This window comes from Papilio xuthus, unplaced genomic scaffold, assembly GCF_000836235.2.
Source record: "Papilio xuthus unplaced genomic scaffold, Pxut_1.1 DF828142.1, whole genome shotgun sequence".
Taxonomy (NCBI): domain Eukaryota; kingdom Metazoa; phylum Arthropoda; class Insecta; order Lepidoptera; family Papilionidae; genus Papilio; species Papilio xuthus.
The window spans coordinates 3,450,389-3,477,716 of NW_013530507.1; the positions used below are offsets into that span (position 1 = coordinate 3,450,389).

Below are 27,328 nucleotides of genomic sequence, written 5' to 3' on the forward strand. Positions count from 1 at the left end.
TAACAGATTGGTGCTAGAATACTCTTTGCTAATTTATTTAGGTAATAATGTTAAAGTTATTAGATGTTCAACTTTGCTACTTTTACTTCCAAGATAACGTCGGATTCATATTTACGATGCCAATTTAAAATAATTAATTACCTCAAGTCTACTGCTATGCTATAATTATACACGTTTTTGATTTTAATACGCATAGTTAAATATTTTATATTACAACTAGCTGTCGCACATGACTCCGTCCGCAAGTAATTAAAAAAAATATTAGGCTATGTGTTCTTCTAGACTATGTTTTACATCACAGACAAGTTTTATCGAGATCCATTTAGCCGTTTATATGGGGAAAAGAAAAGGGCTGTTTTTAGGGCTTTCCCGGCAATTATTCGGTTTTTTTTTCAAGACCAAGAATGGATAAATCCGTTCAGCCGTTCTTGTGTTTTACCGAAGCTAACGAACAGTAATTGACTAAGCGTTTTTCCAGACTATGCTTACAACTGATATTATTAATTTATATCTTTATTTTCCTTTTTGACTATGTTATGTATATTTTCCTAACTTGATCCAAAATCGTCCATCCTTTCTGTCACACACTCGAAGTTTGTCAACATTAAAAAAATAATAAGATGTAAAGTTTGATATGATCTTGTCTCGAGTTTGTCGAACTAATAAAGGACACTATGAGATTGTAAATTCTTGAACTAACGCCAAAGTTACATCACTCAAAATAGACGCATTATCTTCTTAGTAGTAATAATGTTTAGACGCGTGTTCTAAAATGGTATACAGTTCCGCGGTATTTGAATGTACAAATAGCTTGTTTTGGCACGTTCGTGTTAGTATTTTGACCTTTTTATAGTAGACGAAACTAATCGTTGGTTTCTGAAAACAGTTCCTATATAAAACATATTTTAATGTCAATTTTTTCAAAGATAATGGGGATGACTATATGAATACAAGGATTTGGTTATAGAAACAAAAGATAAGTCTAATCTAAACTAATTTTAAGTATAAGAATTGTTTTATAATGCTGTAGTGTAGAATCAGAAAATTTAATGGTCCGAGTTTAGGAGACAAGACGTACGGCGTTATTGCCTTAAGTAATGATCTAGAATACAACAATAATAATAATATATCTTTCATCTTACTATAATATTATAAATGCGAATGTTTAGAGCGTCGGTGGTTCAGTGGTCAAGCACTTGACTTGCAAACTGCAGGTCCTGGGTTCGAATCCCGCCATGTAACAATGTGTTTTTCGATTTCCGATTTACATATGTACATTTATCCGACTTTCTTACGGTGAAGGAAAACATCGTGATGCAACCTGCACATATCTGAGAAGTAATTCAAAGATATGTGTGAAGTCAACCAACCCGCACTTGGCCAACGTGGTTGACTATGGCCTAATCACCCTTAACTTAGGGTAGGCTCCGAGCCCCTCGGTGGGGTCGTATAGTGGGCTGATGATGATGAATGTTTAGATGTATGTATGTTTGTTTGAAGGTATATCCAAAACGGCTGCATGGATGTCTGTGAAATTTGACATAGATATAGAACATAGACTGAAAGTACACATAGACAATAAAGTTTTTTTATGCCGCGTGGACGGAGTCGTGGGCGACAGTTGGTAATAAAGAATAAAGAAAATGTTAAATTTAATTAACAATTGCTAGACTTGTGGTCTTGCTATTTGTTCTATTTTGTTTTACAATAACAATAACAAACTTTGTTGTAATAAATTATACGTTGCAGACAAAGTCTTTGTATTTTGTCAGCTATTTTCTCGATCTTTTCAAGTGAACAATTGTTTTAAGCTTTGTTAATTGAAAAGAAAAGCTGGCTTATCCTGAAAACAAAGGATCGCCTCTAGCCAAGAGATGCCAAAGAATTAATAAACTTGTTCTTTGCGATGCTAAATCTTAGCGTATTTTTTGCTGAAACATTAAAAAAGCTTACAATATTTTAGCTGTTAATTATACAAGCCGGATAAACTAAATTAAAAATTCTATTTAGCTTAATGAAGTACCAAAAAGAGACCTTTATCAGATCTCTTAATTAAATATAAATTTTATATGGAACCAAATGTCGCCCGCGTCTTCGTCCGCACGGGATGAAAAAATACACGGTAGCCGATTCTCAGATCTACTGAATATGCATATAAAACTAGCTGCCGCACGCGACTCCGTCCACGCGGAATTAAAAAAATAACTAATTAGTAGCCTATGTGTTCTTCCAGACTATGTTCTACATCTATGCCAAATTACAACCGGATCCGTTCAGCCGTTCTGGAGATACCTTTAAACAAACATTCTTCCATCTAAACATTCGCATTTATAATATTATATTCTATAGTCTATAACATATTATCAGTGTCTTAAATAATATGTATAATGAGATTAGGAAAAAGGTTTATTGTTACACCATCTGTCTTTTGCAAAATGTTTTTCAATTTACGTAAGTATCGTGTAACCCACGTTAAACTGAACTTGACAAGGGGTAATCTTCAACTGAGGTATATGAGCAATAAATTACATTGATAAATGTAACTGATAGATGTACCGATTTCCTTTAATAAATTTACATTTCTACAAATCAAAATTAATACAAATAATGTCGCATGCATCATCATCATCGGCTCACAATACGCCCCCACCCATGGGCTCGGAGCCTACCCTAAGTTAGGGGTGATAAGCCATAGTCAACCACGCTGGCCCAAAGCGGGTTGGTTGACTTCACACATATCTTTGAATTTATTCGCAGATATGTGCACGTTACATCACGTCACTTCACCGTAAGAACGTCGGATAAAATGTACATATGTAAATCGAAAAACACAGTTGTACATGGCGGGATTCGAAACCATGACTTGCAGATTACAAGTCAAGTGATTTAACCCCTGAGCCACCGACGCTCTGAATGTCGTATGACTTTCTTAAAAAAAATATGTTGCGTAAAATCTGGCTCTGTAAACAGTCTGATGTCTCAAATACATTGCCAAAATGTAATTACTCTATATTGATCTCATAAAATGAGTCATAATTAAGCCGGCTACAGACTTTCAGTTTTACGTTCCGACTATTCAGTTAAGACTGTGCAGTTATAACTGTAGGTGTGTAGCTGGCTTTGTATCATAGAATTTAAGTAAAAGAAAAAAATTAAACGTAATTCTATTACTACTAAAATAACTCTTACCATAAAATGCAAATTGCTTTTAAAGAAATTAAAAGCGAAATTATAGCTTACGCAATTTCTTCTGCGGAGACGATTAACTTTTTTAATTCTCGGTTAGTTTATTTTTCGTTAATAAATGAATATTTAAAATAACAATTAATTGAAACGACTCCGTCCGCTCGGATAAAAAAAAACGTTATAAGTAGCCTATGTGTTCCTCCAGACTATGTTTTACTTTTATGCCAAATTTAATAAAGATTCGTTCAGCCGTTCTGGTGATACCTTTAATCAAACATCCATCCATCCATCTAAACATTTGTTTTATAATACTAGTAAGATTAGCATAAATAATGGTTTAGTTTATTCTAGACGATTAATATTTCTTTTGTTATATAAATAGTAAGATATTGAGTCCAGACTATCGTAGTTTGCTTTTAATTTGTTATGTTTATTTAAATAGTTTGATCATTTGATTTAAATTGATGTGTAAATAAAGATGCATTAGTTGTGCCAATGCAAATACGAATACGTGTTGAACCTCATGTAACATTGCATCATCTAAAACAAAGATATTAGCCTGCCTACTAACCTACTAAATAAAATATTTATTCCTAATATCCACTTTTATAAAAGTAATGGTAATACAAAGAAAAGCATAAAAACAAAGAAACGGTTCTCTAAATAATCACGCGGGAAATATTCCCAACGGGTAAATAAATGTTATATTTGCCTAATATTATAAATGCGAATGTTTGGATGGATGTTTGTTAGAAGGTGACTACATAACAGCGACATGGATCTCACATAAATATGGCATAGTTGTACAACAAAGCCTGATAGGACACATAGGCTAGAAATTAAATCCGCGCAGATGGATTCGCGGGCGACAGTTAGTTTAAAGATATTATTAATATGAGTTTTTAGGAGCCAAGAATTTTCAGTTTTTTATTTTTATTTTTGGTGCGATGATAAACTCTGACAATGCATCGTTAACTCTTGACGTAAATACATCCATACAGGCGATCATTACCCTGACAAAAAATAATAAGTTTGTTTGTGCCATATGGTCACGATAACCAATAGTTTGTGTCTGTGTTCGTCATAGCTAAGTTTTTTAATTAAAGTGATTGCTATACTCAACTGCGTTACAACTCTATACACTCGGGTTGAAAAGATTTCTTGCTATAAAACTTAACACATATTACTCTACTACAAAATTCTGACTTCATATTAAGTTGTAAAACTCTGTGAAACAACTCGCCTTTTAGTAAAGTTACTAATATAAAGTATTATGCTTGGTATATTTTAATTAACTTTTATTTTTATTTGTTTTCGATTTATTAGTTTATAAATTTTTCAATATATTGGATTTAATTTTCAATCTTATGATCGATTATATGTTGGTAGAAGCAATCTTTGTAAATCAACTTAGTAAGTTGAAAGTCACTTAAGGTCTCTTAAGTAGTTATCATCCAGTTCACGTCTACCGAATCTAGTTATTACGTCCTCGAGGAATACATTCGACTCTTAATCAATTCAATTCGTTTATAACATACTAGCTGTCGCAGCGGCTCCGTCCGCGCGGAATTAAAAATAAACCCAACTAGCTTGTGTGTTCTTTCAGGCGAGGTTCTACATCTATGCCAAATCTTAGCGAGGTCTACGCAATCACTCTACCTTCAAACAAACATCCATCTTTACATTCGCAATTGTAATATTAGTAAGATATGTACATGAAACTATGGTAGTAGTACTATAAACTAGGCCAAAGAAAGTATGGATGGATTGTGTGAAAGAGAATATGCGTAAGAGGCTGAATTCAAATATGACGGCTGATAGAGATGTATGGAGGAGTAGTGTATACTTTGCCGACCCTCGATAATGATAAGGGCAGGTATGATAAATAAATGAAACTAATTTAAATATTGAATTTATTAAATTTAATTTTAAAATACCAGTCGCAATTCACGTGGTATGCAGTTTCACAATCCTCAATAGTCATTGAGTGAAAATATGAATTTATCTAGACATTTATTCGTCTAGACTTGCAGTATCTGCGGAATGGTATGCGGTGAAATGATGCCCGCAAATTCTGTCTGCAGAAAGGATTTAGAATACGGTGTCAGTGCTCGAGTAACTGTCGACTCGGATGCTGTTAAATAAGCTTTTCGTAATTATGATTAACTAGTGTTACCCCGCGGTTTTGCCTTATTTGTTTAAACGAAAATAGTTTAGACATTTTTTTTCTTAATTTTACCGTTCGCTTATAATATTTCGAGTTATTAAAATTATATTAAAAATGCGAATGTTTGGGTGAATGAAATGTTTGTTAGAAGGTATCTCCGTAACGGCGTCATGAATCTCGCTGAAATTTGGCATAGATGTAGACCATAGTCTGGCAGAATAACAGGCTACTAATTTAGTTTTTTTTTAATTTCGCGCGGACGGAGTCGCGGATGGCAGTTGGTAGATCGTAATTTTAGTCACTTGCAATGCGGTTAAAATTAGAATGTGCATGATGCTGTATTATTATGACGTCATAGCTCTGCACTGTATATAAAATCTGCATGTAAAAAGCGAATATCATTGGGAAAAATGTTATAAAACTGGCATATATTTTTTAAATTTATTTTTAACAATAAAAAATAAATGAATAAAAATGAAGAAATAACGATAATGATGATTGCTCGAAAGCCGCTTTTACAATTCATCGGATGTCATTAAGATTGTGAATTGTAAAAGATTTGCAAAGTCATGGGAATTACCGTTTGTGTTGCAGGAGCATTATGTTGATTTTTTATATCCTTTGCGTACTTCCTTTGCTAAGTAATGATAATATTTTCTTTAATTTATGTTTGTTCCCCAGGTTAATCTATTCTAAGGCTGCAAGAGAAGGTTTGTCATCTAAAAATAAATTCCAGCTTGACATCTTTACGCGTTTTTGATAAAAAGGGTCTTGACAGACAGACGGACAAACACCAAAGTGATCCTATAAAGGTTCCGTTTTTACCTATGAGGTACGGAACCCTAAAAACTAAATTAAAATGGATGGAATGAATCAGGATCAACGAATCTTGTTGGTTGCACTATGTTATTAAAATTACTTGGTAGATTCGACTAAGATTAAACACAAATTTAATTTACAAAGAAGTTTTGGTTAAAACAGCTGTTCAAATTTCACTATGTTAATATATCCTGATTTTATTTTGAGTTCTTTATACATATATATAATAATTTTAGTTATAGTATGATTAGCGTTACTGTCTCCTAAATATCATGATGTTTTGGAGATTACCCGAAAAAACGTGAACTTGCAAACGTAGTCAGATAAAAATTAAAAATAAATACTTTTCTGTCATACTATTTGCGAAATATGTTTTTTTCGATATTGCAGACAAGCACTTAAATTTTATTAATTTTATAAATATCCTTATAAGCAGCCATATTTGAATTCGCTTCGGAAAGAACAAGAAATATTTTTAATAAGTATTGTTAGGATAAGTTTGTACTACTTTATTCAAGTTGGGAAGATGATAAAAGTTAGAAGTGAACGGTACATTACTCTTATTCACTCTGTTAGACTTTATATCGTGGCTACTAAATCATATCTGATAACGTTACGATATAACATCCGTACGTCACGACTATCTTTGCGATATTTATATATATTATGTACATTTCTTCTCACTTCTGTATTTAGTATGCCGATTAGTTATAATTATGTAAAAAAAAAATAATGTTACATTTTTTTATTTGCATTGATTTAAATCTGGTAAACAGTTTTAAATCAGCTTGCTATACGTCCCCACTGAGGGGCTCGGAGCCTACCCTAAGTTAAGGGTGTAAACAGTGTTTTATACTTTTGTCTAAATATTTTTATCTTAACATTAATATAGTAATTTTTCCTCCTGTTTCCGACTGTCATAAATAGAAATAAAAATCTTGTAATATTTAAAATTCGGACGTCCATGTCAATTTGAAAAGTAAATGATATGAATTCATTCAACAGTGGTAGAGCCCGCTTTAACATCTTCGCACGAATCAGCCCGGCTCGCCCGGTGAAATACCACGACCACACAGAAGACAGGCGTGAAGTGGAAGCAATTCCACGTTTCGCCTGATGAGTGTGCGTCCCGGAGGCCAAAATTAGTCCTCTTTCCCTTCCCACCCTTTTTCTTATAAGGAAAGGATGGGAAGTGGAAGTGGATTTTCCAGATGACAGGATGCATAGAAAGGGAAAATATTTTCTTTCTGTGCCTCCTCTCCTCCGTCGATTAAAGGTAGGCAACGCATATGCAATTGCGTATGTCTATGGGCAAGGGTCACTTCGCTATTTCAGCGATTTCAGGTGGCCGCTCGCTTGTTTGCCACCTTGTAATATAAAAAAAAATCATTTTGAACCAGGCTGTATTTGATGTGATGTTTCATACAGAAGAATTTGCAAAATAAAGTATTTTTAGTTGATAAATTAATAACGAAGCCGTGCTTTAGACGTTGTTACGGTGAAGGAAAACATTGTGTTGCAATCTACAAATATCTGCGAAGAAATTTAAAGATATGTTTGAAATCAACCCGCATTGGGCCAGCATTGACTATGGCATATTCACCCCTAATTTAGGGTATGCTAGCCTTTCAGTGGGGACGTAGTGAGCTGATGATGATACCAGTATTACAGTGACGTTAAATCTGGACGTATTAAATGGCCAGAGTGACATTAATAGAGACAGTGATCGATACATATAAGGATGGCGTGCCAACTATAACAGTATATCTTCAGAGCCATTTGGCGTTAGGCATGAACACGAATAGAGCAGTAAAGGTCCAATATAAATGTCAATAAAAGGTTGTAACTACATAAACAGCCGCATCAATAAATAGTAACGATTATTAACGAAATAATTCTAATAAAATCTTATAGGATAATTAACGTGTAAAGTGTAATCCTATTTTAAAAATTGATTTGTAATATTTAAAAATATTTATTAAATCCTATCTAAAAAAATATTTACATTTATAAAATAGTATAAAATGCAAACTTTTCTATAGGCAATATATGTAATTGTGTTAACGTAATCTTACTAATATTATAAATATGAAAATTAAAACGGGTGGATAGATGTTTGTTAGAAGGTTACTTCGGAACGGCTTATCGAATCTGGATGAAATTATGTAGAGATATAGAATATAGTCTGGAAGAACACATAGGCTAAGGCACTAATTAAGTTTTTTTTTCATTCCGCGCGGACAAAGCCGCAGGCGACAGCTAGTTTGATATAAATCGACTCTTCTTGGCAGGTTTTAAATCGACAGTTTATCTTTTTATATTTGTACGTTTAATTAAATAAAAAACCGAATATTATTAAACACTAAGATAAAGTTTCGTGTTAGGAGGCTATTGGTACGTAAATGTCGTTTGCTAACGCAATCTCATCGTATGTAATCTCGAAGCCGTCGAATTTCAGCTGACCTATTTCAATCTGACGACCGATAATAAAGCTATTAGTGGCAACTCATCTGATTTATCTTTGGATTTCGAAGATGTAATGAACGTCTTAAACATCAATTAAAGAACATCTTTAAGCGTAACAAAACGTTACTAAATGTCAGTTGCCACCTCTAAAACTAGTCCACTCATTCTAACCTTTTTTTTAAATATTTTTATTTTTATGAGAGAGCTCATTGTTTTTGAAAAAAAAGAGGTATCATTTATTTTTTAAACAAGTTTTACGGCCGTTTAACTCCACGGTATTATAGACAAAGATACGAGGCAAATTTCTATTATAAATTCTTAAATGTTTTTAAAACTTAAGGTTCCAAGGAATCATCAACGCTTAATAAAAAGCGAGCTTTTTTATAAAATATTCGTACGCACGTTAGTCTTTTAGATGAACACATCAACGTGATCATTGAGCTGTATACAAACGCCCTTAGCTGCTGAGTTAATGAAGTATAAAATTCTATTAGGCGAGACACGTCGCTTTAGATCCATCATGAGTTTTACAGCAAAATACCTTCATACATTAAACGTTTTAATAACAAAAATAATTTATCAATAACTTTAATCAATCAGTAACTTTAGTATTTACTAAGGAACTACTTTTTTTATATAATAGGGAAGTGACCGTTGGACATAGACATACGCAATTGCATATGCGTTGCCTGCCTTTAATCGTCGGAGAGCATGCACAGAAAGAAAATATTTTCCCTTTCCATTTTTTTTATATCATAAGGTGGCAAACGAGCGAGCGGCCACTTGAAATCGCTGAAATAGCGAAGTGACCGTTGCCCATAGACATACGCAATTGCATATGCGTTGCCTACTTTGAATCGACGGAGGAGATCCATGCATCCTCTCATCCGGAAAGTCCACTTCCACTTCCCATCCTTTCATTATAAGAAAAGGGTGGGAAGGGAAAGAGGAGGATCTATTTAAACTTGTCCAGAGTCTAAATAAAATATAAGTAACACGGTAGTCAAGTCTACAGGCATTCTTTCAAGGAATTAATTTGGGCATTGTCTTGTTTCACCTTTATTGCACAAACCATCGATTCTTATAGATACATGTAAGAGGAAATAAGTACGGCATTTAATAATCTTCTACAATACATTTACGACATTTAAAAGAATTACAGTTGAATGAAACCAAACATACCTTTACTTAAAGCAAATAACAGCTATGGATAAAGAGATAGTAGTATAGGATTCAGTGTACAACACGCGGTCACGAACAAAGCTGTATTTGTTCCCGGCCGGTGTAAAGCACAGGTTATCTGACGCTATAAATAGGACAGTCCTGGTTCGTTGGTTTGTAAACGACGTACGTTTATCTCAAAGAGATTCAAATAAATCAGTTATAGAGAGGACATTCGTGCTATTTCAACAAACAAATGCCACTTTACATGGCGATGGTGAACTAGAATTATTACTATAGTAAATTTTAAATAATTCTAAAAAATATTTAATAGTCTTTTTAAATTTCTGTTCATTATATTGTTGCGAACTTTGGTCGTATGAAGTACTCACTAATAAGTAAACATAAACTTAAATATTCTGTTGCCGAAAATGTTTTAGGTTTAAAGTTTGTTTTAATACTGTTCTTATTATAAGTTAAAACATCTCACCCTTGTTTTACTGCGATAAGAAGTCAAAGGTAAGAGCGAAGAATGACGTCTCAATCTGTTACACGGTAGATATATTTTTTATCAATAAAAGCTTAATCTAAGAGCCAGACGAAATGATTAGGTGTCTACGGTTTTTAAAAATATTAAATAAGATTCTCCGTAATTTTTATTTTAACAATTCCAACTTATTTTCATATCATGCTTGCAAGATTTTAAGATTTCAATACTTGTTATAAATAATGATAAAGACGAATGACATCTTAAATTTAAAAATCGGCCAGACGTATATAAGGTACAAGCGGTCAGAATAAGACATAGTTAACGTGTTATTACTCTCTTAATACTCACGTAGATTGTCAGACAATTGAATCGTAGATTTCTCTGATTGTAATTAACTCCTTCGGTCTTAATCTGACGCGAATGAGTTTAAGAACCGACTTTTTAACTTGTTAATCTGACTGGCTGCCCTAAAAGCGCGTCTCTATATGAAGAGTTATATGGCGCGGCCTATTTGTGATGGGAGACCTTGTGTGCAAGTAAATCCCAAAATCCCCGCTTCCCCTCCTATTATTACTTACGAGTTAAACCCGTATGTACTTACTGTTATGAACAAAATCCGACACTATGCCGGTGTACTGGCGCAACACTACGGCGTTACTAAAATGTCGACGTTTATGTCCCTACTAATCACTAATCCCCTCACTAATCGTTCTTTGACTTTGTAATGAAAGCCCGCTATTCGTGCTAAAGGATTCTACTTAATAATGTCTAAAATTACATACACGTAAAAAACATTTCTGTGAATCGGTCAATAGAGACAATGTAATTTAATAATATTGTTTTACGCCATAAATTATCGCAGATGCTGACAATAGGATAAGTTATGAGGGCTTATTTTTACACCCATTGTGCGCGTTTGAGATAAAAATAGGTTTTTGTGGTTGAAACGAGCTCCGTCATGATACTCGATGATCTATTTTCTCCGAGAGTCTGTTCTTGTGTGCGTCCATACATCACATTATGAATAATAACCTCGCCTACAATTTGTCGATATGAAAACGTACGTATTTCTCATAAGAATATCTTCATCTTAACGCTACTTTAAGAAGAAAGACGGAACATAGATTTGATTAAGTATTGAAATATAAATTAAAAAATTAACATTATAAATTGCACCATTATTTATTTAGTAATTAAACAACTTACACTCGTTATAAAAACTAATAAGCTTCAAAATTTACAATAGACTTTTTCAAGATTATTGTAAAGTGTATAGATTAAAAATAAATTCTATTTTTAAAAAAGAGCACGACACGATACGTGACATATAAGCCAATGGTTACATTTTGCTTCAGCGATTTTCAACTGTCACCTTGAGCTATTGGAACGGAGGGATAAAAAAGGATAATTTCATTAGTCTACATGTAATGTAGCCAAAACTAGTCAGAATGAAATACAGAAACCATTCCTTCTGTTTCTCTATATTTCCTAGTGTTGCCAGAATATATTACCATACAATAGCTACGCTACAGCTTTTTTGGTCTGGTCAATTGAAACTAAAAAGTTGTAACGAAATTGCAGTCACAAAAAGTAGTTTAGATTCTTTTCATTTCTAAATATATCTCTTGAAATACGCACTCAGTCTGCAAGAATTATTGCAAACTATAAATTTACATCAATACTTTTAAATCAGAGCACCGGGGAACTGTGTGACGTAAATCTAGGTTATAGGAATATAAAAGAACCTTCACAAGAGATCAGTTGCGACTTTGTAGGTGGATTGATTAAGTACTCATGAATAATGTACTGCTCTTTGTTCAAAGCACACGTTTTCCTTCGTTTCACATTACATGTGGCATTTATAGACACAGAATCTGGCTATGCTTCAGTCTGTTATAAGATAAAAGAAAGATTTTTTACACTAACACCTTTGAAATTAATACACTGATTGTAATAACAATAGGATTAATTTTTCCGCAATAGTCTAGGACATGGTTAGCAACTTTATATTAGACTTCTATTATTTTTTAAAATTCAATAAAAAAGGTAAAGAACCAACCAGCCAGTATCACAAGTATGAAAATCTTCTTATCGGTTGAAGGAATTCTTACGAAGCAATGCATTGTCGATGGGAAAATATGAGTGAAACTAAATCGTTAGATTATTTTCTGCGAACTGTGAACGGAGATATGTCCATGGATATTTTCTCGGAACAACTTCTTCATGGAAATGAACTACTATGAAAAATGAAAAGCTTAACAATTCCATTTACGAGTAAAAAGAGGGTACAGAGAACTCTCCCGTTGAAGTCATTCTCATTAAAAAATTATTTAGTATTTTTTTTGTTTTTGAATTCTACATCGCCAATAACAAAGATTGTTGTTTTTTTCTGAACGAAGCTAAAATGATAGATGTAGATGTTTTCTTCAGATTTTTGCTAAGTTTATAGATATTGAGTAAGATGTTACAGAATAATAATAAATTGTACTAGTAAAGGACGTAATATATTATGTTGTACTATTTTGAAGGTTATTCTGACGCATAACCTTGAACATATTTACGAACAAACTAAATATAGATAATAAAAAAACAAATCAATTGAAATTTTATGTGAAAGAATATTTTAGTTTCGATCGCGTAAGACCATCAAATATTTAAATAATACATGTAGTAAATATTTATTGCTACATTTTATGTTTGTTTCGTAGAAGAATCTTGTATTTTTATAGTTTAGAAATGCCAATATCCTAATGGTTAAGGGTACGGATTTCCAATTACGCAGTCTAGAGTTCGAATCCCGCCATTTGACTATTGTTAACCATATCCTAGCACAACCTTAGTCGGAATTTAAGAAATATTAGTAAATAAACAAAAATCTGCTAATCATCATCAGCATCAGCTCACTATACGTCCCTACCGAGGGGCTCGGAGCCTACCCTAAGCTAGAGGTGATTAGGGTGAACATCGGATAAATGTACATGTAGAAATCGGAAATCGAAAAACACATTGGTACATGGCGGGATTCGAACGCAGGACCTACAGATTACAAGTCAAGTGCTTGAGCCCTGAGCCACCGACGCTCTTTAAAAATCTGCTAATATTTTTAACAAACAAAAATAGTGCAGATATTAAAACAAACCACCCAATATCCGCAGTCATTTTTTTTAAATCTATAAATTTAATGACTACTTATTATCAGATACATTTAAGGGATGAATTATTATATTTGGAGTCATGTATTTGTTCAGGCTTATGGTAGTCGAACCCTTGGGACCGGTGACGAATATATTAGGGGTAACATTTTACAACATGCCATATAAAATATACAACTTTACATTTAATTAAAAAAAAACCGGACTGATGTCGCTAGGGAGATAAATAGGTTTTAACTTTTGTTATGATAAATCTTGTTTATAAAAATTTAAATTAATTTTTGATACGTACATGATCCTTGGAACTCAGTGTGTATTGTCATTAACTTCATATCTGTAACAAAATATTTAAGTGGTATTAACAGAGCTTCGGTGGCTCAGGGGTCAAGCACTTGACTCGCCCTCTCAAGGTCCAGGGTTCGAATCCCGCCATGTACCAATGTGTTTTTCGATTTCCGATTTACGTATGTTTATCCATTTCCATCCATTTGATGCAACCTGCACATATCTGAGAAGAAATTCAAAGATATGTGTGTATTATTCAAACTTTCGTGAGACATTATACTAAACTGATATATAAACACGGCTAAATACTCACGTATATACGTCCGGTGGCGGCACCGACGTGAGAGACGGGCTGCGTCCGCGAAATAATACCAGTACCACTCATCCTGATGAAGGGCCCCCGATGGGCTCGAAACTAGTAGGTGCCGCCACCGGACGTATATACGTGAGTGTTTAGCCGTGTTTATATATCAGTTTGATATGTGTAAAGTTACAACCCACCCGCACTCGACCAGGGTGGTTGACTATGGCCCAGTCACCCGTAAACTAGGGTAGGCTCCGAGCCCCTCGGTGGGGACGTATAGTGAGCTGATGATGATGATTAAAACCTTTTGCGATACAAACTAGACCTTTAAAAAACTTGTAAGAAAGAAAAAGTGTTAGTTTAGGATATAAATCTCTTAGAATACAGCAAAGCGTCCATTTGTCTTAACTAATGAGAATCTTAGGCCATTAGTTTAGTGTAGTAACTTTAGTTTCTATATTGTACTGGCTGTAGTAAGGCGCAGCCACTTTGGGATATTCCAGGGCTGAATTCGCGGATTTTTTTTTGCAATTCGTTAGTTTTAAGTTTACTACGTTAGCTTTTAAATATTATATTTTGTCAAAACCAATTAAATATTTATGATCACGTTTAATCCTGTCACTGTTTAAAATATTTTAATTTTTAAATTATCGAGAGTACAATTAAAGACAAAAGCAACAGTGATGATGTTATTTATATTATAATATGTACTAAAAAGGTATAATAGAATAAGAAAAAGAAGAATAAGAATTCCTAATGCAAAATATAAATTGTTGCCTGACATTTCTAGTTCTACTAAAACGTATAAAAGTCAAGGAAAACGGAACCGGAAACGGTTGCAGCTATCGCAACGTCGCAGAGAAGACGTCACTCACAAGAAACTTTCGCAAATCTTAACGTCTGCAATTTTGAATGTTATATTATTCAATATCGATTTCTCTATTTTCGAACGTCTTGCTTACTATTCTTTAGTATTTCGACGAAGTTAATCGAATCAAAAACGTAACACAATAGAAACTGACTGAATTTTTTAAATTAAATGTAATACTATTTAAATTAAATGTAACTCAAGTTTCGACTGACAGACGACGTATGCTGATGATATCTGAATTCGATAAAAGATATATTCGAATTTTATCAAGTATTATTGAGTACGAAAGTTAAAAAATAAATACGCCATTTAGAATCAGAGTAACTTTAACTTCGTATACACAGACGTGACTTATCTGGTGTAAAAAGATTAATAAATTTATATTTAGGAAGATACAGAAAGAACATTAAATCCCCAAGACTACGTAAAACATTTTACAAACAAAAGTGTCAATATCAGTGACATTTTGTATTATGTTTTTATAAGTTTATCGATAGTGGAAACCCATGATAAGAAACATATACAACGGTTATATCTTTTTACAGTGGCTCCTGTACATCAAACATTCAATATCCAAAGCTATCTAGATAACATTCTCTTCCTACTACAATGTTTTGTGTTCAGATAAAGCGATGTCACGTTCTTTACAGGATAGCGTTGTGTTGGGGAATATCAAATACGCGGGCGAAATGGGAATGTTATCCCCCAAACATCTAACTGTGCGTTGATATACCATTACTTTTTAAAAGGCTTTTCTAACATACCGAAAAGTAGATAGAAAAACGATTATTGTATTTATGTTAATTTTATAAATATTAAAGACTTGTTTGTTACTTGATCTACTACTAGTATTGATCTTGTTCCAACCATAAATTATATCTTTAAGCTCGATCCGAAGATAATTTAAATAGAGAGGTATAGAACCTCTCATTAGGTTTTCTATTGCTATTGCGTTATCATAAGCAGAGGTAGTAACTTTAAACAGTGGTAGATGCCAGCTACAACAATATCAATTGCACCAACTGTTCAGTTTGCCCGATGCAATACTACGACCACAAAGAAGACAGGTGTCAAGTGGGAGTTATTCCGTGGTTCGTCTGATGAGTGAGGTGCCGGAGGTCTAATTTTAGTCCCCTTTCCCTTTCCACCCTTTTTATGGATAAAATAGGAAGGAGTAATGGATTTGGGGGGATGCACAGTATCTGAGGGGATAAACACTTTTTCTATGTTTCTTCCGTGGATTAAATGTAGGCAATGCATCTACAACTGGGGAAATCTAAGGGCAACAGTTGCTTCGCTATTTCGGCGTATTATAGAATAAAAGCGAGGTAATTCATATCTTAGAGAATAACCTCTCATCTCGAGTCAATGATGTTACAGATTTGAATTATTGTGCATTTCTATATCGAGTCACATCGTTTCGTTGATATAACAATCAAAGTTAACTATAATAACCTTTAGTGCTATTTGATTTCCATTCAAATAGTTGTCATTTGATTGTAGAACGATATCGTTTTACTTTTATTATGCGTTACGTTAAATTAGTATATCCATTTTTGTTTTAAAACAATTTACAGTAAGGGTTATGGCATAATATCCGTTAATAAAATCGTTTTACTCCTAACAAAGGTTATAAAAGACCCTTTTGCAGGCAGCTTAGGGACCGTATTGTGATACAAATTTCCCTTTATTGGAAGACAGTTTACACCTTCACAAAGTAACCTAATACATTGTTTGTCGCCAATATTAGTGTACATATATTTTATACTCTACAAATATATAACACGTTTTGGTCATTCTTAAATGATTTAGTGCTTTCAATATAGTAGGCAGTTATCAAATTGGTAGACTAGATTTAATTTACTTAATGACAGCCAGCAAGCAAGAATGTGACTGGCAACAATCGATGTTTAAAAATTAAAAAAAAAATAGCAATGTCTCTATGCCTCATTTGTGGCTTATCTTACTAATATCTTTATACTATAATATTATAAATTTGAATGTTTGGATGGATGGATGGATGAATTGATGTTTGTTTGAACACATAATCATCTAATTATTATTTTTTTCAATACCGCGCGGGCGGAGTCGCGGGCGACAGCTAGTTTTGCAATAAAAAAGAGAAATAATATCTTTGACATTAAATTCAATTCCAAAATAATGAACAATAGAAGATAACGCGTGGGATAAAGCTGACTATAAAATCGATCATTAATTTTAAATGTAAACGCAAGCCCTCGCTTGTTACTATTACGTTATATTTAGTTTACGACTACATCAAACTTCCTTTAAACAAGACACGTAAGCAGGGCCGCTAATACATGTGTAATGAGTTGAGGTTATATAATAATAACTTCTTAATACAAAGTATCAGGCCACTTCAAGCTCGGTGAAGCTAAAAAATATTGACTACTCAGTCACAAAAAAAATGTATCATCACCTCCTTGTTCCTATCCGACACGTAGGGTACGCGCAACAGTTTTTGTCCTCCATATCGATTTATCCGTCATCTCAGTCGTCACTCCCTCCTTGATCATGTCATCTTTCAGGCAATCCATCCTGTTTTGCCTACCACTAACGGTGTTCCTGTCCACAATCTAAACAAAAGTACTGCTTGTCACATGCGATTCTAAGCTACATAGCGTATGTTAAATATTGCTGTTGACATTTGTAACAACGTAACTACATATCGGTAAATATAACCTTTAGGGATATAGATTATGCATTAAGGAGGTTTAATGTTAGTTTAAGTCAATTAGTCGGCTTAATTCAGAGAATTAGGTGAATAAACACGCCTAATGGTGTTGACAAATACAATCCAAAGTCCATTAATTGTGACTAAGACGGGTTCATTGACCTCACAAGGTGCCAGTAAATTCATTTTGTACTAGCTGTCGCTCGCGACTCCGTCCCCGAGGAATAATTAGTAGCCTATGTGTTCTTTAGGCTATGTTCTACATCTACACAAAATTTCAGCGAGGTCCATGCAGTCGTTTCTGAGATACCTTCAATCAAATATCCATCCATCCATCCATCTAAAAATTTGCATTTATAATATTAATAAGACAGTAAGAAGTAATATAGAGAAAGTATTATACTACTTAATACCAAATTAAATTATTTTATTGCCCAAAATAAAATGGCATTCGTAGAAAAACAACTTTTTAAATTTCTGATTACCAACTTAAACCATAATTTTATACGGGGTTATTTTAACACTATAAAGACCAGCGGCTTGTGAGTTTTATACTTTCAGATTCTTTAACAATTTAATCTTTTAATAGTACAGATCAATCTAAAATAAAATTCTATATAAAATGTTTTATTTCTAAAGTTTTTAAAACTGTTGAATCGTATATGAGACAAGGTAAAGTGGAAAATATCTTCAATATTACTAGAAACTACTCTGCACTTTGCTTCTACAACTTGTCTTATCTTAAGAAAATGTTTAAACTTGTTAAAACTTTGTATTTTATTCGATTTGTCTTTGTTCAAGTCTTTGTTATTTTATCTTTGATAAAGTTCATTATTTAGTTTCACCTGTCCTGATGTTTGTCATCAAATCTTCCAAATTTAAACTACTTCCCGGTTACTGATTGAACTAAAATTTACACACATGTTTAAATGCGTGAAAATACAATACTATGTCGTGGTACTGATGATGGTGCTACAAGGTGGTCATAGGAACTTCGCAATTAAATAACATAACCTCATCGAGTTGGAGCTCGTTTGCATCGTCTTGACGACCTTTTCAGGGTTTCGTACCTTATAGGCAAAAAAACGGAACCATTATAGGATCACTATGTTGTCCGTCTGTCTGTCAAGACCCTTTTTTAACTTAAACTTTTTGAAATTAACAAGAATATAAGCTTTTAACATAATTTTATAAATCCGTCTTTACCTTCCTAACATATTTAACGACACAAAAGGGAGTGACAACATTGAAAGCTGTAGTGTTCATAGGCAAGACTGTAGAAACTACACATACTGTTAGGAAGAAAATCCGATACTGTGCCGATGTATCGGGGCAGCACTAGCCTTATTAAAATGTCAACGTTTATGTCCCTTCAAAAATAATTCTGACATTTGACGTGGTAACGAAAGCGCGCCATTCGCGCCAAAGGATTCTAACTAATAATGTCTAAAAATACCTATCAGGTAAGTTCATTATGCAGTCGCTGTATTGCAGTAGTCCGTTCGCCTGCTAATTGAAACAATCCGTGTATAACTGTCCTTATTTTCAGTAGCAAACGTGTCGTTTAAGGCGGTTTAAGTGCTTAGCATCGGAGATCGTTTCGTATACCCTTAGGATTATGTTATATAGACACGTAGGCACAATAATCGCTGCGTCGGCTTTCACTAAAAAACCTTTGTACACGGAGTCAGTATGTTTTAGTTTATAAGCATGACCTTTATGTATTGTCGGCGATAAGGAAGATACGATGTTGTGCTTTAGGAAAAAGCTATATTTATGTTAGAAAAGCCGATTAAATGTACACAATAACAAGAATACAAAGTACAATTGAGCTAAAATACTATAAATAAAACAGCTATGTTAAAATTATAATTTTAAAATGTACTTATAACCAATATATACGCGAAACCAACAACCCTTTGCTTCTATCTATCTATCTACTCATCCATGAGACGCCCACTGCTGGGCATAGGCCTCCCCCAAAGATCGCCACGATGACCGATCTTGTGCCACCCGCATCCAGGACGCTCCCGCAACCTTGACCAGGTCATCGGTCCATCTTGCGGGAGGCCTGCCCACGCTGCGTCGACCTGTCCTTTGCTTATTTAAAACGTAATGCGATAAATTGTGGTCTCTTTGAAATTATAAGAATAATCTCAATTTAAAGTGAAATGTAAAATCACGATGAGGATTAATGTGTTTAGTATAAATACTACGGAATACGTAATGACTCGATGGAAATATAAATTCTAATTTTCATATTTTGTGCGTACTTTACTCGGATAGAGAAAATCAACACACAATTTTTCTTTTTTTAAATTCTAACGAGCTTGACTTAGCAGTAAATATAATCACTCTTGGATACGAGTGAGATAAGTTAGGAAATTAGCAAAGGAATACTTACTATTATATGTAAAATAAAATAAAAAAAATCATCATTATCTTTTCACCCTTTACAGTTTAGAAAAGTAATTTTCACCAGCTTACAACCCTCAAGTAGAAGAACATTACATTAAGCAAAATAAAGTAAATTAGACGTATTAATATTTTTGAATTTCGCCTAAATAGTGAGGTGGCATTGCTCTTTTTATTTTTGGATTGCTTACTCTTTGAAGGATATATAAAATCTTTTGTTGCTATTCAGAAATTTGATGTTAGTTTATTCTGTTTTTGGCTGTGGACAGAAAACACGTTCCAAGTATTCTGTAATAACTTAGTTAACGTTCAAACCTAATCGTTGTGGACAGAATACAACTTGGCAATGTATCAAAACCAATGCACTTTTAATATTTACTAAGTAAAGTGCTTTAAAAGTATCTTAGTCGTCTTCACTACACTTTTGAACTTAACATTATCTCGTTCTAATTGAAAAGAAAAGAAAATATTTATCTAATTGCGGTATTCAAAGTTGTTTAATTATCACTAAGGGAATGTCCCTTAAATTAGATTCGATATAAAAAGTCTACATTATGTTACATTATACGGCATTTAGCCTTTTCCACTTTTGATTTTTAATCTCTTTAATTTAAAAATGGAATAAATTATTCATCTAAATATAACTTAATTAAGCAATTCACGAAGTAACGTTACGTGCCAGGATTGTACAACTTCCTACGTCACTAAATTAATGAGCTACAACCCTCGGCAAAATCCGTTAACATTACCTCGGAACATTTTTTACAAGTCGCCGTTGGCCGCCGTACTACAATGAGGATAAGTTTGTTGTTTGTAACCTATTTTAAGGCGAAAGCGAGTTGTCGAAATTAAAAGTAAAAAAAAATATGTAACCGGTATTTAGTTCTTTCTAAATTTAAAAATGTTTTGATTAAAACATGATATAGTATAAAGAATTTCTCTATAACACGTTCACTGCAGCCAACATTAGAAAACAAAAACAAATCGTAGAGTCATGAAAAATGTTAAGATATAAATCTATTTGTAATTGAATTAAATACTTGTTTACAATATTATTAACGTTATTTACGTCAACTTGAGTGCAAACGTACATTATAATAGTAATTGCCGATAATATGATAACAAGAAGAGATCATAATGCATCCACGTAGGTTCAGTTGACGCGTAAATAAAAGAGAAATTTGAAATTTGACATATATGTAGAACGTAGTCTGGAAGAATATATAGGGTTATTTTTTTTTTCATTTCACGTGGACGGAGTAGCGGGCGACAGCTAGTATATATTTTTTTCTTCTAAGCGTATAACTTTAATAAAATGCCTTAGTATGCTACAACTTGCTGTCGTTCGCGCGGAATTAAAAAAAAACTTAATAAGGAGCCTATGTGTTCTTCCTATGCTCTACATTTATGCCAAATTTCAGCGAGATCCAAGCCGTTCTGAAGATACCTTCAAACATCCATCCATCCATCTAATCATTCGCATTTATAATATTATTTAGATATGCGAAATATAAATCTGGATTTGTTTTTTTTATAAAATAAATTCCATAAATAGAATTTGAAGTTATCGTAAATTTCTTCCGGTCACTGTGATAGAGTAATCTTAATTGCACAAAATGTTGTTAGTATTTGAGTTGGCAAGTCGTTAAGCGTTGTATCGATACTATTTAATTATAACGTAAGTGGGTTATATACGAGTAGGGGCGATAACTTCTTCCGTTTCCGACTTAATGATCCGTTTTATATCGACATAACTTACACTTCGTAAACCTTATTCACAAATTGATCCACCAACGTCTTTGTATCCAGATATCGAAACAATCAAAATAATTGGATTTTTCGAATCGATTACTTTACTAATATAGAAAAAAACCAACGTTCGAATAATATAATATAATCAAATGGGAATCATCGAAATGGGGAAGAATGCAAAAGTTGTCAAATATAGTTTGCGCTCTTTTATTTTTAACTAGCTGTGCAAATCTTAAATAGTAGCCTATGTGTTCTTCCAGACTATGTTCTGTATGTATGCCAAATTTAATCGAGATCCATTCAGACGTTCTGGAGAAACCTTCAAACAAATATCCATCCATCTAAACATTCGCATTTATAAAATTAGTAATTAGTAAAGTAATTTTTAATTGCATGTTTTAAAGCCACAATATTGTTTAACGTGGAACAGGTTTCGTTCCAAACTCAACCTTCCAATTAGGTTTAAAATTCCATAAATAGTAGTATCAACAACTTTTTTTTTATTTCTTACCAAACTGTCATTTATTCTACATTGGTAGAACCCACATTAACATCTTCGCACGAATTGGCCTGGCTCGCCCGGTGAAATATCACGACCACATAGAAGACAGGCGTCAAGAGAAGCAATTCCGCGTTTCGTCTGATGAGTGTGCAACCCGGAGGCCTAATTTAGTCCTCTTTCCCTTCCCACCCTTTTTCTTATAAGGAAAGGATGGGAAGTGGAAGTGGACTTTCCGGATGAGAGGATGCATGGGAAAGGAAAATATTTTCTTTCTGTGCATCCTCTCCTCCGTCGATTAAAGGTAGGCAACGCATATGCTCTTGCGTATGTTTATGGGCAACGGTCACTTCGCTATTTCAGCGATTTCAGGTGACCGCACAGTCGTTTGCCACCGTATGATATAAAAAGAAAATCTGATGAAATGAATCGTATAACAAATCTCAAATAAATCTGCATAAATTAACGGCCTGAATCTAAATATAGAACTTACTCTTCGATATATTTACTGAGAACTAATCGTTTCGCTAGCGTCATGTTAATGCGGACTTGACACGATTAGAAACGACCTACATATATACGTTGTTTGTTTGTATTGCTTATCTTATATATAAATACGAATAGATGTATATGGGCGTTTTTTCGCAATGCGTTCCTAAACAATTGCTATTTTTTAGGGTTCTGTACCTCATAGGAAAAAAACGGAACCCTTATAGGATCACTTTGTTGTCCGTCCGTCCGTCTGTCAAGACCCTTTTTCTCAAAAACGCGTGAAGGTATCAAGCTGGAATTTATTTCATAAAGGATAAACTAGCATTTTACCACGATCCCACCTTGATCACCAGATTGACATGTTTGTGATCTGAGGAAGTCTGAATGTGTTTGAAAAAAAAATATTTAAACAATTAAGTTAATACAGTAATTGTGGTACCAATCAATTTTTTTTTTAAATTTCAATTATGACTTTAAAGTATTTTTAATAATTTTGAAATAACATTCTAATTACATATACTATTTTAATATAAAAGACGCAGTGCGTTAAAACAATATTTAAACGTTTATAACCATTTTAATAACTTCTAATAAAGCTTTAAAATATTAAATGGCTAATGAAGATAAAGTTTTAAGTACTTAACAGGAGACCATTAAATTTTACCATGTTGTTTTTAAAACTATAAGCTCATTAAAGTAGAAAGCTTAGCAGCAGAAAGTTACATTGTGTAAAATAAATTAATTTTGAATTGAAGTAAAATATTTAAAATACATTAATATCTTAGAAATTTGATTAAAATAGTGTTAAAAATTAATAATAAGTCGATCTTAGAGTAATCAGATAATATGAAATAATTCATCTGTAATATCCGTAGTACAATTGAAGTGTTCATGGCATCGGAACTTAAAAAATCGGAACGAAAAAAATATTGGATCGTTAGTGCCGATGAGATGATTCTATTTGAAAACCATTAATTGAAGAGTCCAATAAAATTTAAACTAAATTTATTCAATATCTTTATACACGTAAGATGCTGATATCGTTTTACATTCACTCTATTATTGACATTAACTTTATTGTAATTAGTCGTTGCCTGCTTCATAGGAGCGTGCCTCAGAGGTTAAGCAATTGACTTGTGATGTGCAGGTCCTAGGTTTGAATCGCGCCATATTAACCGGAGCTCTTACGGTGAAGGAAAACATCGTGATACAACCTGCATATACATATTATATTTGCGAAGAAATTCAAATGTGTCAACCGACCCGCACTGGGCCAGCGTGGTTGACTATGACCGTATCACCCCTAACATAGGGTAGAATCCGAGCCTCTCAATCAGGACGTATAGTCAGATTATGATGGTTACTAAAAAGTTGTTTAGCACAATTAGGTGCGTGTTTATTATCAAGATAGTTGAATCAAAGCATTGACTTGGATACGACGACTAACAGCTGTCTGATGTGAGAGAAATTACTGTTCCCTCTAGTGATGGGTGTAACGCGAGACTTAAATGATTGATCGTATCCGTTAGTGACATTGTTTCTTGATACAACACTATGTGCGTCTGAGAGGTTGAACAATACGCGATATACAAATGTATCACATATTTACTTATCATTATTCAGAATTGTGTCATCGCGCTGACATAAATTCTATTTATTTTTCCAAGTTATATAATGTTGTCTTTTATTTTAAAAGAGTTGTCGTTGTGGTATTAGGACATTAGAAAAACCTAATATGGGTATATTTAAATAACATTAAAATTGCAGATCTTACGAATTTTATTAATGTGAATGATTAGATGGATGGAGGGATGGATAGATGTTTGTTTGAAGGTGTTTCCGGAACGGCTTAACGGATCTTCCTGAAATTGGGCATAGATGTAGAACATAGTCTCGATAAACACATAGGCTACTTATAACGTTTTTTATACTTACGCGCGGACGGAGTCGCGAGCGATAGCTAATAAAACAGATGCAGGTCACATCGCTATTTTAGCCGATGACTTAAAAATCTTTAAATTAAGTCTTAGTTTTAATAAATTGATTATTTCAAACTATTGTTTATCAAATCAAAAACAAATTAGGTAATTTCAATACGACATGTAATCAAAACATATATTATTTGCGGTTACGTGAGGCGTAGCGACTCACATGATGCCCGGATGATAAACCACAATCCTGTTATACGTAATAATTTCAAGCGTGAACTGATCCTAACACGTAAATATTTATATTACGACAAAGTATAAAATGAAGAAGAAATTTATTTAAAAAACATAATGGGAAATGTAATTTTATTTATGAATTTGCGTTTGTATAAAAAGGTAGCATTTTTTAATTAGCGAAGCTTTTAATTGTCTCCAACTTTTTATGTAAAGGATCTAAAATTTACAACTTTTCTTTCTTTGAGTATCAAGGGATTAATTTTTTTTTAATGAAGTATTTTATAAAATGTTCTGTAAATATATTATGAAAGAAACAGCTAGGTGTTATCTGCACATGTACAATATATGACTAGCTCTCGCCTGCGATTCTGCCTGAGCTTTATTAAAAAACAAATTAAAAAGTATCCTATGTATTCTTTCAGCATATGTTCTATATATACATATCGAATTTCATTAAGGTAACGTTGAGCCGTTTTGAAAACCTTGTAACAAACATCCATCCATCTAAACATTCGTATTTATAATAATAGTTTTATCAAATGTTAAATTAGACATTTATCAATGCTAACTCAAAACAACGATGCTTAGAATTTTTCACGGTTCGACAAACAATACATTGCTTTACCTCGGGTTTCTGTCACCAAAAATACCCTTTTAAAACGTATTTTTGTCTCTATTTTCTCAAAGATAACGACAGGGATGACGATATGTCTTATACAGAGCGTTTGGTCTCAGAAACCCACGGTTAGCAATTGAAGAACAGTATGTATTATTTATCATAGATGTGTGCGTTACCTTGACGGTTCTTTAGTTACAAACACCCTCATCAACTTATTCATGATATCGTCGCAAGTATTCGACTCAATGATTTGTAGACAGGAGGTCTTTGAATACGTTTAATGGCATTCTATTAATATCTTCTAAAACAGTACATATGTAAACTACAAGCTACTACCAGTTTACATATATGAATTACATTATTGAAATTCGATAAATATTTAGCATACAACGAACGTGGAGGTTAGACAAAATGCATTCGCTTAGAAGCGATGGAACTGACAATAACTTTCGATATGTCACGTTAAATTATTCAAACTTTCGTGAGACATTATACTAAACTGATATATAAACACGGCTAAACACTCACGTATATTCGTCCGGTGGCGGCACCGACTAGTTTCGAGCCCATCAGGGGCCCTTCATCAGGATGAGTGGTACTGGTATTATTATTGGATTGTGAAACTAGTCGGTGCCGCCAAAGGACGTATATACGTGAGTGTTTAGCCGTGTTTATATATCAGTTTGATATGTCACGTGATTGTCGCGCGTCAGTTCCATACATTTTTAAATAAAGCTATGGATTCGCTTCGAAGCGAATGCGATTTATCTAACCCCTCAGGTTTAATGTCTTACGTAATATGTTTTTATATTGATATCTAATTTTTTCAAGAAAATGAGTGATGAAAACATCTTTTCGTTTACTGTTTCGGCAGTGGAAACCGTGTTGACATATTATATTCATATAATTTAGTCAAGGCTACAGGTGGCTTTTGCCATTTTGCGCGGAGCATTGTTTTGATATCTGTAACAATACTCTTTCTGTCATAAGATGTATTATTTATGACCTTCTTAGATCTCATAGGGACTTGTTTTATACAAATTATTAAGCAAATAAACATATTGAAGAGTTTAGTTGTAATTAACATGCTTGAAAATACATAAATGTGTAATAAGTATGTATGTCCAATATTTAGTTCTATTGTTTTGTAGATATTGATTTTAATTAAAAACAGCTTAGTACTACTAATAAGAGTGTCGGTGGCTCAGGGGTTGCTTGTTCACTTGACTTGCAATCTGCAGGTCCTGGGTTCGAATCCCGCCATGTACAGATGTGTTTTTCGATACCCGATATACATATATACATTTATCCGACGTTCTTACGGTGAAGGAAAACATCGTGATGCAACCTGCACATATCTGAGAAGTGATTCAAAGATACGTGTGAAGTCAACCAACCCGCACTGGGCCAGCGTGGTTGACTATGGCCTAGTCACTCTTAACTTAGGGTAGGCTCCGAGCCCCTCGGTGGAGACGTATAGTGAGCTGATGATGATGAATACTGAAATGATTAACGATTAACAGAATTCACGCAGACAACCGTTAGGTTTCTTAAACATGTCGAACTGTTATTCAACCAACATCTTATCTTACTAATATTATAAATGCGAAAGTTTGTATGCATGGATGTTTGTTTAAAGTTATCTCCAGAATGGCTGAACGGATCTCGATGAAATTTGGCGTACATATAGAACACAGCCTGGAATAACTCATAGGCTACTTTTAATTGTTATTTTTTAAATTCGAGCGGAGGTAGTTGCGGGCGACAGCTAGTCTCTTATAAGTGGTTTT

General features: G+C 33.5%; 1 long non-coding RNA gene across 1 annotated transcript in view; it reads right to left on the bottom strand.

Moving 5' to 3' along the window:
• The window catches only part of LOC106114459 (uncharacterized), a 65,437-nt gene that overhangs the window by 19,509 nt on the left and 18,600 nt on the right, over positions 1–27,328 (bottom strand). Inside the window, exon 2 of the long non-coding RNA XR_001227725.1 lies at positions 13,734–13,775. This is a non-coding gene — a long non-coding RNA (uncharacterized LOC106114459). The remainder of the gene's footprint in view (positions 1–13,733; positions 13,776–27,328) is intronic.